The 13280-nt window shown below is 48.3% G+C and overlaps 1 protein-coding gene and 18 non-coding genes across 19 annotated transcripts in view; 1 reads left to right on the forward strand and 18 right to left on the reverse strand.

Moving 5' to 3' along the window:
- The window catches only part of LOC137491081 (uncharacterized), a 554517-nt gene that overhangs the window by 135522 nt on the left and 405715 nt on the right, over positions 1 to 13280 (forward strand). The window lies entirely within an intron of this gene.
- LOC141382477 (5S ribosomal RNA) lies at positions 5025 to 5143 on the reverse strand. The gene has a single exon (XR_015486934.1). It is a non-coding gene; the product is annotated as a 5S ribosomal RNA (ribosomal RNA).
- On the reverse strand, positions 5501 to 5619 carry LOC141382478 (5S ribosomal RNA). Its single transcript, XR_015486935.1, has one exon. It is a non-coding gene; the product is annotated as a 5S ribosomal RNA (ribosomal RNA).
- Positions 5978 to 6096, reverse strand: LOC141382479 (5S ribosomal RNA). Its single transcript, XR_015486936.1, has one exon. It is a non-coding gene; the product is annotated as a 5S ribosomal RNA (ribosomal RNA).
- Positions 6454 to 6572, reverse strand: LOC141382480 (5S ribosomal RNA). Its single transcript, XR_015486937.1, has one exon. It is a non-coding gene; the product is annotated as a 5S ribosomal RNA (ribosomal RNA).
- LOC141382481 (5S ribosomal RNA) lies at positions 6930 to 7048 on the reverse strand. The gene has a single exon (XR_015486938.1). It is a non-coding gene; the product is annotated as a 5S ribosomal RNA (ribosomal RNA).
- On the reverse strand, positions 7407 to 7525 carry LOC141382482 (5S ribosomal RNA). Its single transcript, XR_015486939.1, has one exon. It is a non-coding gene; the product is annotated as a 5S ribosomal RNA (ribosomal RNA).
- Positions 7883 to 8001, reverse strand: LOC141382483 (5S ribosomal RNA). The gene has a single exon (XR_015486940.1). It is a non-coding gene; the product is annotated as a 5S ribosomal RNA (ribosomal RNA).
- Positions 8359 to 8477, reverse strand: LOC141382484 (5S ribosomal RNA). Its single transcript, XR_015486941.1, has one exon. It is a non-coding gene; the product is annotated as a 5S ribosomal RNA (ribosomal RNA).
- Positions 8836 to 8954, reverse strand: LOC141382485 (5S ribosomal RNA). The gene has a single exon (XR_015486942.1). It is a non-coding gene; the product is annotated as a 5S ribosomal RNA (ribosomal RNA).
- Positions 9312 to 9430, reverse strand: LOC141382486 (5S ribosomal RNA). Its single transcript, XR_015486943.1, has one exon. It is a non-coding gene; the product is annotated as a 5S ribosomal RNA (ribosomal RNA).
- LOC141382487 (5S ribosomal RNA) lies at positions 9788 to 9906 on the reverse strand. The gene has a single exon (XR_015486945.1). It is a non-coding gene; the product is annotated as a 5S ribosomal RNA (ribosomal RNA).
- LOC141382488 (5S ribosomal RNA) lies at positions 10265 to 10383 on the reverse strand. Its single transcript, XR_015486946.1, has one exon. It is a non-coding gene; the product is annotated as a 5S ribosomal RNA (ribosomal RNA).
- On the reverse strand, positions 10742 to 10860 carry LOC141382489 (5S ribosomal RNA). The gene has a single exon (XR_015486947.1). It is a non-coding gene; the product is annotated as a 5S ribosomal RNA (ribosomal RNA).
- On the reverse strand, positions 11218 to 11336 carry LOC141382490 (5S ribosomal RNA). The gene has a single exon (XR_015486948.1). It is a non-coding gene; the product is annotated as a 5S ribosomal RNA (ribosomal RNA).
- Positions 11695 to 11813, reverse strand: LOC141382491 (5S ribosomal RNA). The gene has a single exon (XR_015486949.1). It is a non-coding gene; the product is annotated as a 5S ribosomal RNA (ribosomal RNA).
- LOC141382492 (5S ribosomal RNA) lies at positions 12172 to 12290 on the reverse strand. Its single transcript, XR_015486950.1, has one exon. It is a non-coding gene; the product is annotated as a 5S ribosomal RNA (ribosomal RNA).
- LOC141382493 (5S ribosomal RNA) lies at positions 12649 to 12767 on the reverse strand. Its single transcript, XR_015486951.1, has one exon. It is a non-coding gene; the product is annotated as a 5S ribosomal RNA (ribosomal RNA).
- On the reverse strand, positions 13126 to 13244 carry LOC141382494 (5S ribosomal RNA). The gene has a single exon (XR_015486952.1). It is a non-coding gene; the product is annotated as a 5S ribosomal RNA (ribosomal RNA).

Genomic DNA, 13280 nt, shown 5'->3' on the forward strand with positions numbered 1-13280 from the left:
GCATTTCGTATACCAAATTGAATTTTTTTACGAATTTTAAAACTTTTTTTACTCAAAATAGCAACGCACCAACAATGCGCCTTAACACACTAATCAAACATTTTTGTTTAATAAGTTTTCTTGTATTACCCATGTTTCCTCCATCTCTGTGATCAGCTAGTTCCCATCAGGTTTTTAGAAATCTCTTCTATTCTGTTGTGAGGGTAATTGTGTCAGTCCTGAAATCACAAAGTACTTTTTAAAAGCTGTATTAGTTTGACGTTACAGTGAAAGTATGTACTAATGTTCCTGCTGAAAAAAACAGCTTAAAATTGTCTAAACTGGTTGGCAGGTTTAAGCTGTTTTTCCACAAGGGGTTTCAATTCGTGTTTGACAGTACAGTAGATATTTTAGGCTATTTACTACACGACCTCCTAATAAACATTGATAACAAAACATTGTCATTAAAAGCTAAAAATTTTATAAACAAAAGCCCATTACTATGCCAAGGCACTAACAGAGTTTTTACACACTCTAACCATCACTTCAAAATAAATATTCAACACAAATGTCAATTACCAGTAAGAAAAGAGTCGGGAACAGCTGTATGTAATATTTGAGTGCTTTTAAGGACTAAACTTACCTGAAATTGGCGAAAGCAACCGCATGAGCAGCTTTGTTGACAGCCAGATTGAGTGCCGTTGCTTAGGGATTAGAGTGTCGACTCCAAAATAGTCAATTCCTCTATTCCTCAATGGACATTGTGCTGGAATTGACTTGAAGACAAGAATCGACTCCCAGAGACGAGTCTGTTTTTTTTTTAACCCTCCAGAATGAAGCAGTTACACGCTACACTACAGTTATAACGCTCATTCAGAGCATGATGAACATCGAAGACAAGTTTGATGCGTTTGCTTTTCTACAGAATGTTAGGCTTACACACATCAACAAATTACATGTAAATGTATCAACTTTTAACAGCATAATACTCAGTATTCACTACTCATGAGTACTTTTAAAAGGGCTGCTTTTTACTCCTACTTTGAGTAATATTTACAACAGGTACATTTACTCTACTCTCACTATATTTTTTATGCAAGTAATGGTACTTTTACTTAAGTATGCTTTCTCAGTACTCTTTCCACCACTGCCGGTGGGAAACAATCTTTCCTGACCAACCTGTCGAGATGTCCTGCGCCTGGAAGTACGTGCCTGATGCCAAATGCCTCTGACCTGCCATCAGGATTTTGGGGACGGCGTGAAATTGTGGACTTTGTTTGTTGATAGTTGTGCGGTTAAACAAACCAGGGGGTTCTAAGGCCAGGCTGGTCTGCCTGAACAGGTGTGTCCATTTCCCGCGAGCCTTCGGCCGCACCTCTTGGCACGATTGGGAAAAAAGCAGGGGCTCTAAGGCCAGGCTGGTCTGACCGAGCAGGTGCATCCATTTCCCGCTAGCCTTTGACCGTGCGTCCTGGCACAATGGAAAAAAGCAGGTGGTCTAAGGGCAGGCTGGTCTGCCCGAGTAAGTGTGTCTGTTTCTTGCAAGCCGTCAGCCGTGGGTCCTGGCTCAATGGCAAAAAAGCAGGGGATCAATGGCCAAGCCATCTGCCTGAGCAGCTGTGTCTGTTTCCTGCGAGCCTTTGGCTGTGCGTTCTGGCAAAATAGGAAAGAACCAGGGGAGCTATAACCAGGCTGATCTGCCCAAGCAGGTGCATCTGTTTCCCGCGAGCCTTTGGTTGCGCATCCTGGCTCAATGGGAAAGAAGCAGGGGTCTATGGCCAAGCCATCTGCCCGAGCAGTTGCATCCGTTTCTGGCGAGCATTTGGTCGTGCATCCCGGCATGGTTGGGAAAGAACCAAGGGGTCTGTATGTAGACTAGCTGCCCCAGCAAACACGTTCGAACCCTGCCAACCGAGCAAGGTTAACACAGAACTCCTATATCATCTGTTGCTAGAACTACGCGTCGTTGGTGCACCCCAGCCACCTCAAAATTTGAGCACTGCCATAGGTAGTGGAACATGGAAAGGCTGGTGCACCCCTGCTGTCTGAACCACAGTATATTAAGGTGGTGGAGAGGGTGGTGCCCCAGAGCCAGGTGGGTCACCAACAGAACAACTAGCACATGCTTTTTTTCTAAGTCCATATTCCCGGGCTTAAAAGTGGGGTGCTCGGGCACTGCTGGAGAACAGGTGTCAATCAAGAGAACCCTGTGGGGCTGGCGATGGCCCCAGAAAGGATGTGGGTCCCTAGGCAGAAGGGGTGTGATTTGTGGGATATTGAGCTTAGTGGTTCCAGCCCCCCTAACGTGGACCCTGGCTCCCTGGGAAGGGTGTGGGTCCCCGGGCAAGCTTTGGTCAAGTGAGAGCTAGTTCAGTGAGTTTGCAGGGTGGTGGGTCTTTCTAGCAAGCGTCTGGAATGACTAGGCCAGTTTGTGGGATTGTTGGTCTTTCTAGCGAGCTATCATGGTCCAGTTGGAAGATGGCTGGTCTAATGACTGGTGGGCACAATGACGCCCACTAAATGTCCTGAAAAGTGCATGTTCGATCAGGTTCTACGATTCTTTTTGAAAAAGGGAAAAGCCGTGCAAAAGCTCCCATGGCTGGCGCAGTAAAGCTGCCCAAAAAGGTGTGTGTGTTTGGTGGGGTTCTACTAAACCCTTTGAAAAAGGAAAAGCAGTGCTCAAGCTTCAGCGGCTGGTGCAGTAAAGCTGCCCAAAACGGTGCGTGTTTGATAGGGCTCATACCATCCCTTTGTGGGAAAGAGAAGGAAAAAAAGCTGTGCAAAAGCTCCCATGGTTGGCACAGTAAAGCTGCCAAAATGGTGCGTGTTCGATGGGGCTCATACCATCCCTTTGTGGGAAAGAGAAAGAAAAAGGCTGTGTAAAAGCTCCGACGGCTGGCGCAGTAAAGCTGCCCAAACGGTGCGTTGTTCCTTGGACACACATGGTTCCTTTGAAAGAGGAATGGGGAAATCCCCCAAAAGTAGTTACAGCTTATCCATGCATTGGACCAAGGGGATCTTGAAGGTATCGGTTTATACCCCTGGTTCAGCGGTGGATTTTTTCCCCTTTAAGAAGTGTCAAAAGCGTCATGACTCGGAAGTGGATGCCTCTGCCGCCTCCTTTTAAACCATTCCCCTCAGTGTGTAAGTCTTTCCCTGCAGCATTGATCTTGGATGGTCATGGCTGAATGTACGCTCTGCTTCAGTCTACAGCCGGCTCTTGTCGCACCTGTTAGCGGTTGACAAGGTGACAAACTCGGAAGAGAAGAGGCTTTTGCTCTCGCTCAGCGCTGGCAATAAGGACACACGTAAGATGCTGTGCCGGGTGCCCAGCTGTTGCAGAACACCGGCCCGTCTAGACAGACACCTGAAGCAGCACACAGAGCTCTCTGCCTCTGGCTGGAAAGAGGCCATGGGAAGAGCAAAGCATCGAAAAGTGACTCAGGAGTTGTTGCTCAGGAGTAGTTGCGTGGTTGCAATCAAATTAATGGGCGGTTCCTGTGGTGTCTCGGTTAGCGTGGTCGGAAGACGATGATTGGGAACCAGTTGGCCCAGAAGCCGAGCGTCTGTGTGCCAAACCTTGCTGCATGCTTACTACAGAGTGCATCCAGTCCCAGCTCAAAGATCTCAGCAAGCTGGTGGGGGGGGAAGAGGAGGAGAAGGTAATCTCCTGCTCAGCCGGCACCACTTCCCCGACCCGGCCCCCAGGCAAGGGGTGGCCAAAGATCCTACACCCCCCAGACCTCTGGAAGCCTACGTCTCACAAAAGTACTCCTACCCGGACCATGTTCCCGCCCTGAGTTGAGTATAGTTATGGCACTTTTCTGTTGGGCTGGTGGGGGTATATCATCAGGGCAGACTTTAGACTTTCGTCCCATTTCTGCAGACCTGCTCTTGGAAGAGATTGAGGGTTATAAACTGGAAAGCGATTTCACTGGCCGTCTGCAAAACGTCTCATCCAAACTGACGAGAATCAAGTCAAGAGTTTTATTTGTCACATAAATAATAATACAAAGTATGACCAGCAGTGAATGAAGGTCAGGTCCGCTCAAGAGACAGTGCAAGTATAGATAAACAAAAATTAAATAATAATAACAAAAATATGTGCAAAAAATAATGATAAAATTATACAAAGTAATAAGAATAGCAGCAATATGAGGTAGCTTATAGATATGACTAATACAGTGATATACGTAGAGTCAAGTGATGTATAACACCGGGTTAGAATTTAGAAGCCTGATGGCCTGGGGAAAGAAGCTCCTCCTAAGTCTCTCAGTTTTTGCCATCAAGCTACGGAAACACTTACCAGATGGAAGCAAAGTGAATAGGTAATTACCAGGGTGATTTAAGTCCTTACAGATTTTAACAGTTCTATTTTTACAGCGTTTGAGATAGATGTCCTGCTAGGACTGGAGAGCAGACCTTGAGATGCGCTCAGCTAATCGCACAACTATTTGAAGTGCTTTGCGGTCTTGGTTTGAGCTGTTTCCCTACCACACTGAGATACATTGAGTCAATACACTTTCTATAGTCCCTGAATAGAAAGTTTTCAGGATTGATCAAGGCGTTCCTAGGGTATATGGCGAAAGGCTACGTGGATCTAGAGAACTTATTTTTTCTCAACCAGCCAGTGGGAATCCGAGATTGGTACACAGCAGGGTTTAAACTCTTTTTTTACAGAATATGCTGGCACATTGTGGTGCACGAGGTGAGAACCAAGCAGGTGAAAGAAGGCAGACTGATCTCCAAGGCCAGCCTGGTAGCCAGCCGCTGACACCAGACTGCTGGTAGAAAAATCCCTGCCCTTCTAGGTGAATAATAAGTACCCCGGTGGAAACAGACTTTTTTTTTTTTTTTTTTTTTTTTTTTTTTTTGGCACACCAACAGCTCTTTAAAACAGGCGCAGCACCAGGGAACGAGCGCAGCTCAGCTGGCGTCGACACAGCACCGACAGAGAAACAATGCCCTTGAAGGCGAGAAAAAATAATGGCAGCGAAGCTGCGACACGGGGAAGTCTATCAGCTGCCAAATGAAGCACTTCGAAAAGCTTACAGCACCTGGTATTCCCAGGCGGTCTCCCATCCAAGTACTAACCAGGCCCGACCCTGCTTTACTTCCGAGTTCAGATGAGATCGGGCATTTCCAGGGTGGTATGGCCGTAAGCGAAAGAGGATGTCAAGCGTTGGCTATTTAAATCAGCTGCCAAATGAAGCACTTCGAAAAGCTTACAGCACCTGGTATTCCCAGGCGGTCTCCCATCCAAGTACTAACCAGGCCCGACCCTGCTTTACTTCCGAGTTCAGATGAGATCGGGCATTTCTTTTTTTTTTTTTTTTTTTTTTTTTTTTTTGGCACACCAACAGCTCTTTAAAACAGGCGCAGCACCAGGGAACGAGCGCAGCTCAGCTGGCGTCGACACAGCACCGACAGAGAAACAATGCCCTTGAAGGCGAGAAAAAATAATGGCAGCGAAGCTGCGACACGGGGAAGTCTATCAGCTGCCAAATGAAGCACTTCGAAAAGCTTACAGCACCTGGTATTCCCAGGCGGTCTCCCATCCAAGTACTAACCAGGCCCGACCCTGCTTTACTTCCGAGTTCAGATGAGATCGGGCATTTCCAGGGTGGTATGGCCGTAAGCGAAAGAGGATGTCAAGCGTTGGCTATTTAAATCAGCTGCCAAATGAAGCACTTCGAAAAGCTTACAGCACCTGGTATTCCCAGGCGGTCTCCCATCCAAGTACTAACCAGGCCCGACCCTGCTTTACTTCCGAGTTCAGATGAGATCGGGCATTTCTTTTTTTTTTTTTTTTTTTTTTTTTTTTTTTGGCACACCAACAGCTCTTTAAAACAGGCGCAGCACCAGGGAACGAGCGCAGCTCAGCTGGCGTCGACACAGCACCGACAGAGAAACAATGCCCTTGAAGGCGAGAAAAAATAATGGCAGCGAAGCTGCGACACGGGGAAGTCTATCAGCTGCCAAATGAAGCACTTCGAAAAGCTTACAGCACCTGGTATTCCCAGGCGGTCTCCCATCCAAGTACTAACCAGGCCCGACCCTGCTTTACTTCCGAGTTCAGATGAGATCGGGCATTTCCAGGGTGGTATGGCCGTAAGCGAAAGAGGATGTCAAGCGTTGGCTATTTAAATCAGCTGCCAAATGAAGCACTTCGAAAAGCTTACAGCACCTGGTATTCCCAGGCGGTCTCCCATCCAAGTACTAACCAGGCCCGACCCTGCTTTACTTCCGAGTTCAGATGAGATCGGGCATTTCTTTTTTTTTTTTTTTTTTTTTTTTTTTTTTGGCACACCAACAGCTCTTTAAAACAGGCGCAGCACCAGGGAACGAGCGCAGCTCAGCTGGCGTCGACACAGCACCGACAGAGAAACAATGCCCTTGAAGGCGAGAAAAAATAATGGCAGCGAAGCTGCGACACGGGGAAGTCTATCAGCTGCCAAATGAAGCACTTCGAAAAGCTTACAGCACCTGGTATTCCCAGGCGGTCTCCCATCCAAGTACTAACCAGGCCCGACCCTGCTTTACTTCCGAGTTCAGATGAGATCGGGCATTTCCAGGGTGGTATGGCCGTAAGCGAAAGAGGATGTCAAGCGTTGGCTATTTAAATCAGCTGCCAAATGAAGCACTTCGAAAAGCTTACAGCACCTGGTATTCCCAGGCGGTCTCCCATCCAAGTACTAACCAGGCCCGACCCTGCTTTACTTCCGAGTTCAGATGAGATCGGGCATTTCTTTTTTTTTTTTTTTTTTTTTTTTTTTTTTGGCACACCAACAGCTCTTTAAAACAGGCGCAGCACCAGGGAACGAGCGCAGCTCAGCTGGCGTCGACACAGCACCGACAGAGAAACAATGCCCTTGAAGGCGAGAAAAAATAATGGCAGCGAAGCTGCGACACGGGGAAGTCTATCAGCTGCCAAATGAAGCACTTCGAAAAGCTTACAGCACCTGGTATTCCCAGGCGGTCTCCCATCCAAGTACTAACCAGGCCCGACCCTGCTTTACTTCCGAGTTCAGATGAGATCGGGCATTTCCAGGGTGGTATGGCCGTAAGCGAAAGAGGATGTCAAGCGTTGGCTATTTAAATCAGCTGCCAAATGAAGCACTTCGAAAAGCTTACAGCACCTGGTATTCCCAGGCGGTCTCCCATCCAAGTACTAACCAGGCCCGACCCTGCTTTACTTCCGAGTTCAGATGAGATCGGGCATTTCTTTTTTTTTTTTTTTTTTTTTTTTTTTTTTTGGCACACCAACAGCTCTTTAAAACAGGCGCAGCACCAGGGAACGAGCGCAGCTCAGCTGGCGTCGACACAGCACCGACAGAGAAACAATGCCCTTGAAGGCGAGAAAAAATAATGGCAGCGAAGCTGCGACACGGGGAAGTCTATCAGCTGCCAAATGAAGCACTTCGAAAAGCTTACAGCACCTGGTATTCCCAGGCGGTCTCCCATCCAAGTACTAACCAGGCCCGACCCTGCTTTACTTCCGAGTTCAGATGAGATCGGGCATTTCCAGGGTGGTATGGCCGTAAGCGAAAGAGGATGTCAAGCGTTGGCTATTTAAATCAGCTGCCAAATGAAGCACTTCGAAAAGCTTACAGCACCTGGTATTCCCAGGCGGTCTCCCATCCAAGTACTAACCAGGCCCGACCCTGCTTTACTTCCGAGTTCAGATGAGATCGGGCATTTCTTTTTTTTTTTTTTTTTTTTTTTTTTTTTTGGCACACCAACAGCTCTTTAAAACAGGCGCAGCACCAGGGAACGAGCGCAGCTCAGCTGGCGTCGACACAGCACCGACAGAGAAACAATGCCCTTGAAGGCGAGAAAAAATAATGGCAGCGAAGCTGCGACACGGGGAAGTCTATCAGCTGCCAAATGAAGCACTTCGAAAAGCTTACAGCACCTGGTATTCCCAGGCGGTCTCCCATCCAAGTACTAACCAGGCCCGACCCTGCTTTACTTCCGAGTTCAGATGAGATCGGGCATTTCCAGGGTGGTATGGCCGTAAGCGAAAGAGGATGTCAAGCGTTGGCTATTTAAATCAGCTGCCAAATGAAGCACTTCGAAAAGCTTACAGCACCTGGTATTCCCAGGCGGTCTCCCATCCAAGTACTAACCAGGCCCGACCCTGCTTTACTTCCGAGTTCAGATGAGATCGGGCATTTCTTTTTTTTTTTTTTTTTTTTTTTTTTTTTTGGCACACCAACAGCTCTTTAAAACAGGCGCAGCACCAGGGAACGAGCGCAGCTCAGCTGGCGTCGACACAGCACCGACAGAGAAACAATGCCCTTGAAGGCGAGAAAAAATAATGGCAGCGAAGCTGCGACACGGGGAAGTCTATCAGCTGCCAAATGAAGCACTTCGAAAAGCTTACAGCACCTGGTATTCCCAGGCGGTCTCCCATCCAAGTACTAACCAGGCCCGACCCTGCTTTACTTCCGAGTTCAGATGAGATCGGGCATTTCCAGGGTGGTATGGCCGTAAGCGAAAGAGGATGTCAAGCGTTGGCTATTTAAATCAGCTGCCAAATGAAGCACTTCGAAAAGCTTACAGCACCTGGTATTCCCAGGCGGTCTCCCATCCAAGTACTAACCAGGCCCGACCCTGCTTTACTTCCGAGTTCAGATGAGATCGGGCATTTCTTTTTTTTTTTTTTTTTTTTTTTTTTTTTTTGGCACACCAACAGCTCTTTAAAACAGGCGCAGCACCAGGGAACGAGCGCAGCTCAGCTGGCGTCGACACAGCACCGACAGAGAAACAATGCCCTTGAAGGCGAGAAAAAATAATGGCAGCGAAGCTGCGACACGGGGAAGTCTATCAGCTGCCAAATGAAGCACTTCGAAAAGCTTACAGCACCTGGTATTCCCAGGCGGTCTCCCATCCAAGTACTAACCAGGCCCGACCCTGCTTTACTTCCGAGTTCAGATGAGATCGGGCATTTCCAGGGTGGTATGGCCGTAAGCGAAAGAGGATGTCAAGCGTTGGCTATTTAAATCAGCTGCCAAATGAAGCACTTCGAAAAGCTTACAGCACCTGGTATTCCCAGGCGGTCTCCCATCCAAGTACTAACCAGGCCCGACCCTGCTTTACTTCCGAGTTCAGATGAGATCGGGCATTTCTTTTTTTTTTTTTTTTTTTTTTTTTTTTTTGGCACACCAACAGCTCTTTAAAACAGGCGCAGCACCAGGGAACGAGCGCAGCTCAGCTGGCGTCGACACAGCACCGACAGAGAAACAATGCCCTTGAAGGCGAGAAAAAATAATGGCAGCGAAGCTGCGACACGGGGAAGTCTATCAGCTGCCAAATGAAGCACTTCGAAAAGCTTACAGCACCTGGTATTCCCAGGCGGTCTCCCATCCAAGTACTAACCAGGCCCGACCCTGCTTTACTTCCGAGTTCAGATGAGATCGGGCATTTCCAGGGTGGTATGGCCGTAAGCGAAAGAGGATGTCAAGCGTTGGCTATTTAAATCAGCTGCCAAATGAAGCACTTCGAAAAGCTTACAGCACCTGGTATTCCCAGGCGGTCTCCCATCCAAGTACTAACCAGGCCCGACCCTGCTTTACTTCCGAGTTCAGATGAGATCGGGCATTTCTTTTTTTTTTTTTTTTTTTTTTTTTTTTTTGGCACACCAACAGCTCTTTAAAACAGGCGCAGCACCAGGGAACGAGCGCAGCTCAGCTGGCGTCGACACAGCACCGACAGAGAAACAATGCCCTTGAAGGCGAGAAAAAATAATGGCAGCGAAGCTGCGACACGGGGAAGTCTATCAGCTGCCAAATGAAGCACTTCGAAAAGCTTACAGCACCTGGTATTCCCAGGCGGTCTCCCATCCAAGTACTAACCAGGCCCGACCCTGCTTTACTTCCGAGTTCAGATGAGATCGGGCATTTCCAGGGTGGTATGGCCGTAAGCGAAAGAGGATGTCAAGCGTTGGCTATTTAAATCAGCTGCCAAATGAAGCACTTCGAAAAGCTTACAGCACCTGGTATTCCCAGGCGGTCTCCCATCCAAGTACTAACCAGGCCCGACCCTGCTTTACTTCCGAGTTCAGATGAGATCGGGCATTTCTTTTTTTTTTTTTTTTTTTTTTTTTTTTTTTGGCACACCAACAGCTCTTTAAAACAGGCGCAGCACCAGGGAACGAGCGCAGCTCAGCTGGCGTCGACACAGCACCGACAGAGAAACAATGCCCTTGAAGGCGAGAAAAAATAATGGCAGCGAAGCTGCGACACGGGGAAGTCTATCAGCTGCCAAATGAAGCACTTCGAAAAGCTTACAGCACCTGGTATTCCCAGGCGGTCTCCCATCCAAGTACTAACCAGGCCCGACCCTGCTTTACTTCCGAGTTCAGATGAGATCGGGCATTTCCAGGGTGGTATGGCCGTAAGCGAAAGAGGATGTCAAGCGTTGGCTATTTAAATCAGCTGCCAAATGAAGCACTTCGAAAAGCTTACAGCACCTGGTATTCCCAGGCGGTCTCCCATCCAAGTACTAACCAGGCCCGACCCTGCTTTACTTCCGAGTTCAGATGAGATCGGGCATTTCTTTTTTTTTTTTTTTTTTTTTTTTTTTTTTTGGCACACCAACAGCTCTTTAAAACAGGCGCAGCACCAGGGAACGAGCGCAGCTCAGCTGGCGTCGACACAGCACCGACAGAGAAACAATGCCCTTGAAGGCGAGAAAAAATAATGGCAGCGAAGCTGCGACACGGGGAAGTCTATCAGCTGCCAAATGAAGCACTTCGAAAAGCTTACAGCACCTGGTATTCCCAGGCGGTCTCCCATCCAAGTACTAACCAGGCCCGACCCTGCTTTACTTCCGAGTTCAGATGAGATCGGGCATTTCCAGGGTGGTATGGCCGTAAGCGAAAGAGGATGTCAAGCGTTGGCTATTTAAATCAGCTGCCAAATGAAGCACTTCGAAAAGCTTACAGCACCTGGTATTCCCAGGCGGTCTCCCATCCAAGTACTAACCAGGCCCGACCCTGCTTTACTTCCGAGTTCAGATGAGATCGGGCATTTCTTTTTTTTTTTTTTTTTTTTTTTTTTTTTTGGCACACCAACAGCTCTTTAAAACAGGCGCAGCACCAGGGAACGAGCGCAGCTCAGCTGGCGTCGACACAGCACCGACAGAGAAACAATGCCCTTGAAGGCGAGAAAAAATAATGGCAGCGAAGCTGCGACACGGGGAAGTCTATCAGCTGCCAAATGAAGCACTTCGAAAAGCTTACAGCACCTGGTATTCCCAGGCGGTCTCCCATCCAAGTACTAACCAGGCCCGACCCTGCTTTACTTCCGAGTTCAGATGAGATCGGGCATTTCCAGGGTGGTATGGCCGTAAGCGAAAGAGGATGTCAAGCGTTGGCTATTTAAATCAGCTGCCAAATGAAGCACTTCGAAAAGCTTACAGCACCTGGTATTCCCAGGCGGTCTCCCATCCAAGTACTAACCAGGCCCGACCCTGCTTTACTTCCGAGTTCAGATGAGATCGGGCATTTCTTTTTTTTTTTTTTTTTTTTTTTTTTTTTTTGGCACACCAACAGCTCTTTAAAACAGGCGCAGCACCAGGGAACGAGCGCAGCTCAGCTGGCGTCGACACAGCACCGACAGAGAAACAATGCCCTTGAAGGCGAGAAAAAATAATGGCAGCGAAGCTGCGACACGGGGAAGTCTATCAGCTGCCAAATGAAGCACTTCGAAAAGCTTACAGCACCTGGTATTCCCAGGCGGTCTCCCATCCAAGTACTAACCAGGCCCGACCCTGCTTTACTTCCGAGTTCAGATGAGATCGGGCATTTCCAGGGTGGTATGGCCGTAAGCGAAAGAGGATGTCAAGCGTTGGCTATTTAAATCAGCTGCCAAATGAAGCACTTCGAAAAGCTTACAGCACCTGGTATTCCCAGGCGGTCTCCCATCCAAGTACTAACCAGGCCCGACCCTGCTTTACTTCCGAGTTCAGATGAGATCGGGCATTTCTTTTTTTTTTTTTTTTTTTTTTTTTTTTTTTGGCACACCAACAGCTCTTTAAAACAGGCGCAGCACCAGGGAACGAGCGCAGCTCAGCTGGCGTCGACACAGCACCGACAGAGAAACAATGCCCTTGAAGGCGAGAAAAAATAATGGCAGCGAAGCTGCGACACGGGGAAGTCTATCAGCTGCCAAATGAAGCACTTCGAAAAGCTTACAGCACCTGGTATTCCCAGGCGGTCTCCCATCCAAGTACTAACCAGGCCCGACCCTGCTTTACTTCCGAGTTCAGATGAGATCGGGCATTTCCAGGGTGGTATGGCCGTAAGCGAAAGAGGATGTCAAGCGTTGGCTATTTAAATCAGCTGCCAAATGAAGCACTTCGAAAAGCTTACAGCACCTGGTATTCCCAGGCGGTCTCCCATCCAAGTACTAACCAGGCCCGACCCTGCTTTACTTCCGAGTTCAGATGAGATCGGGCATTTCTTTTTTTTTTTTTTTTTTTTTTTTTTTTTTTGGCACACCAACAGCTCTTTAAAACAGGCGCAGCACCAGGGAACGAGCGCAGCTCAGCTGGCGTCGACACAGCACCGACAGAGAAACAATGCCCTTGAAGGCGAGAAAAAATAATGGCAGCGAAGCTGCGACACGGGGAAGTCTATCAGCTGCCAAATGAAGCACTTCGAAAAGCTTACAGCACCTGGTATTCCCAGGCGGTCTCCCATCCAAGTACTAACCAGGCCCGACCCTGCTTTACTTCCGAGTTCAGATGAGATCGGGCATTTCCAGGGTGGTATGGCCGTAAGCGAAAGAGGATGTCAAGCGTTGGCTATTTAAATCAGCTGCCAAATGAAGCACTTCGAAAAGCTTACAGCACCTGGTATTCCCAGGCGGTCTCCCATCCAAGTACTAACCAGGCCCGACCCTGCTTTACTTCCGAGTTCAGATGAGATCGGGCATTTCTTTTTTTTTTTTTTTTTTTTTTTTTTTTTTTGGCACACCAACAGCTCTTTAAAACAGGCGCAGCACCAGGGAACGAGCGCAGCTCAGCTGGCGTCGACACAGCACCGACAGAGAAACAATGCCCTTGAAGGCGAGAAAAAATAATGGCAGCGAAGCTGCGACACGGGGAAGTCTATCAGCTGCCAAATGAAGCACTTCGAAAAGCTTACAGCACCTGGTATTCCCAGGCGGTCTCCCATCCAAGTACTAACCAGGCCCGACCCTGCTTTACTTCCGAGTTCAGATGAGATCGGGCATTTCCAGGGTGGTATGGCCGTAAGCGAAAGAGGATGTCAAGCGTTGGCTATTTAAATCAGC

The sequence above is a fragment of the Danio rerio genome, chromosome 4, assembly GCF_052040795.2.
Source record: "Danio rerio strain M-AB ecotype USA chromosome 4, GRCz13ab, whole genome shotgun sequence".
NCBI classification, from domain to species: domain Eukaryota; kingdom Metazoa; phylum Chordata; class Actinopteri; order Cypriniformes; family Danionidae; genus Danio; species Danio rerio.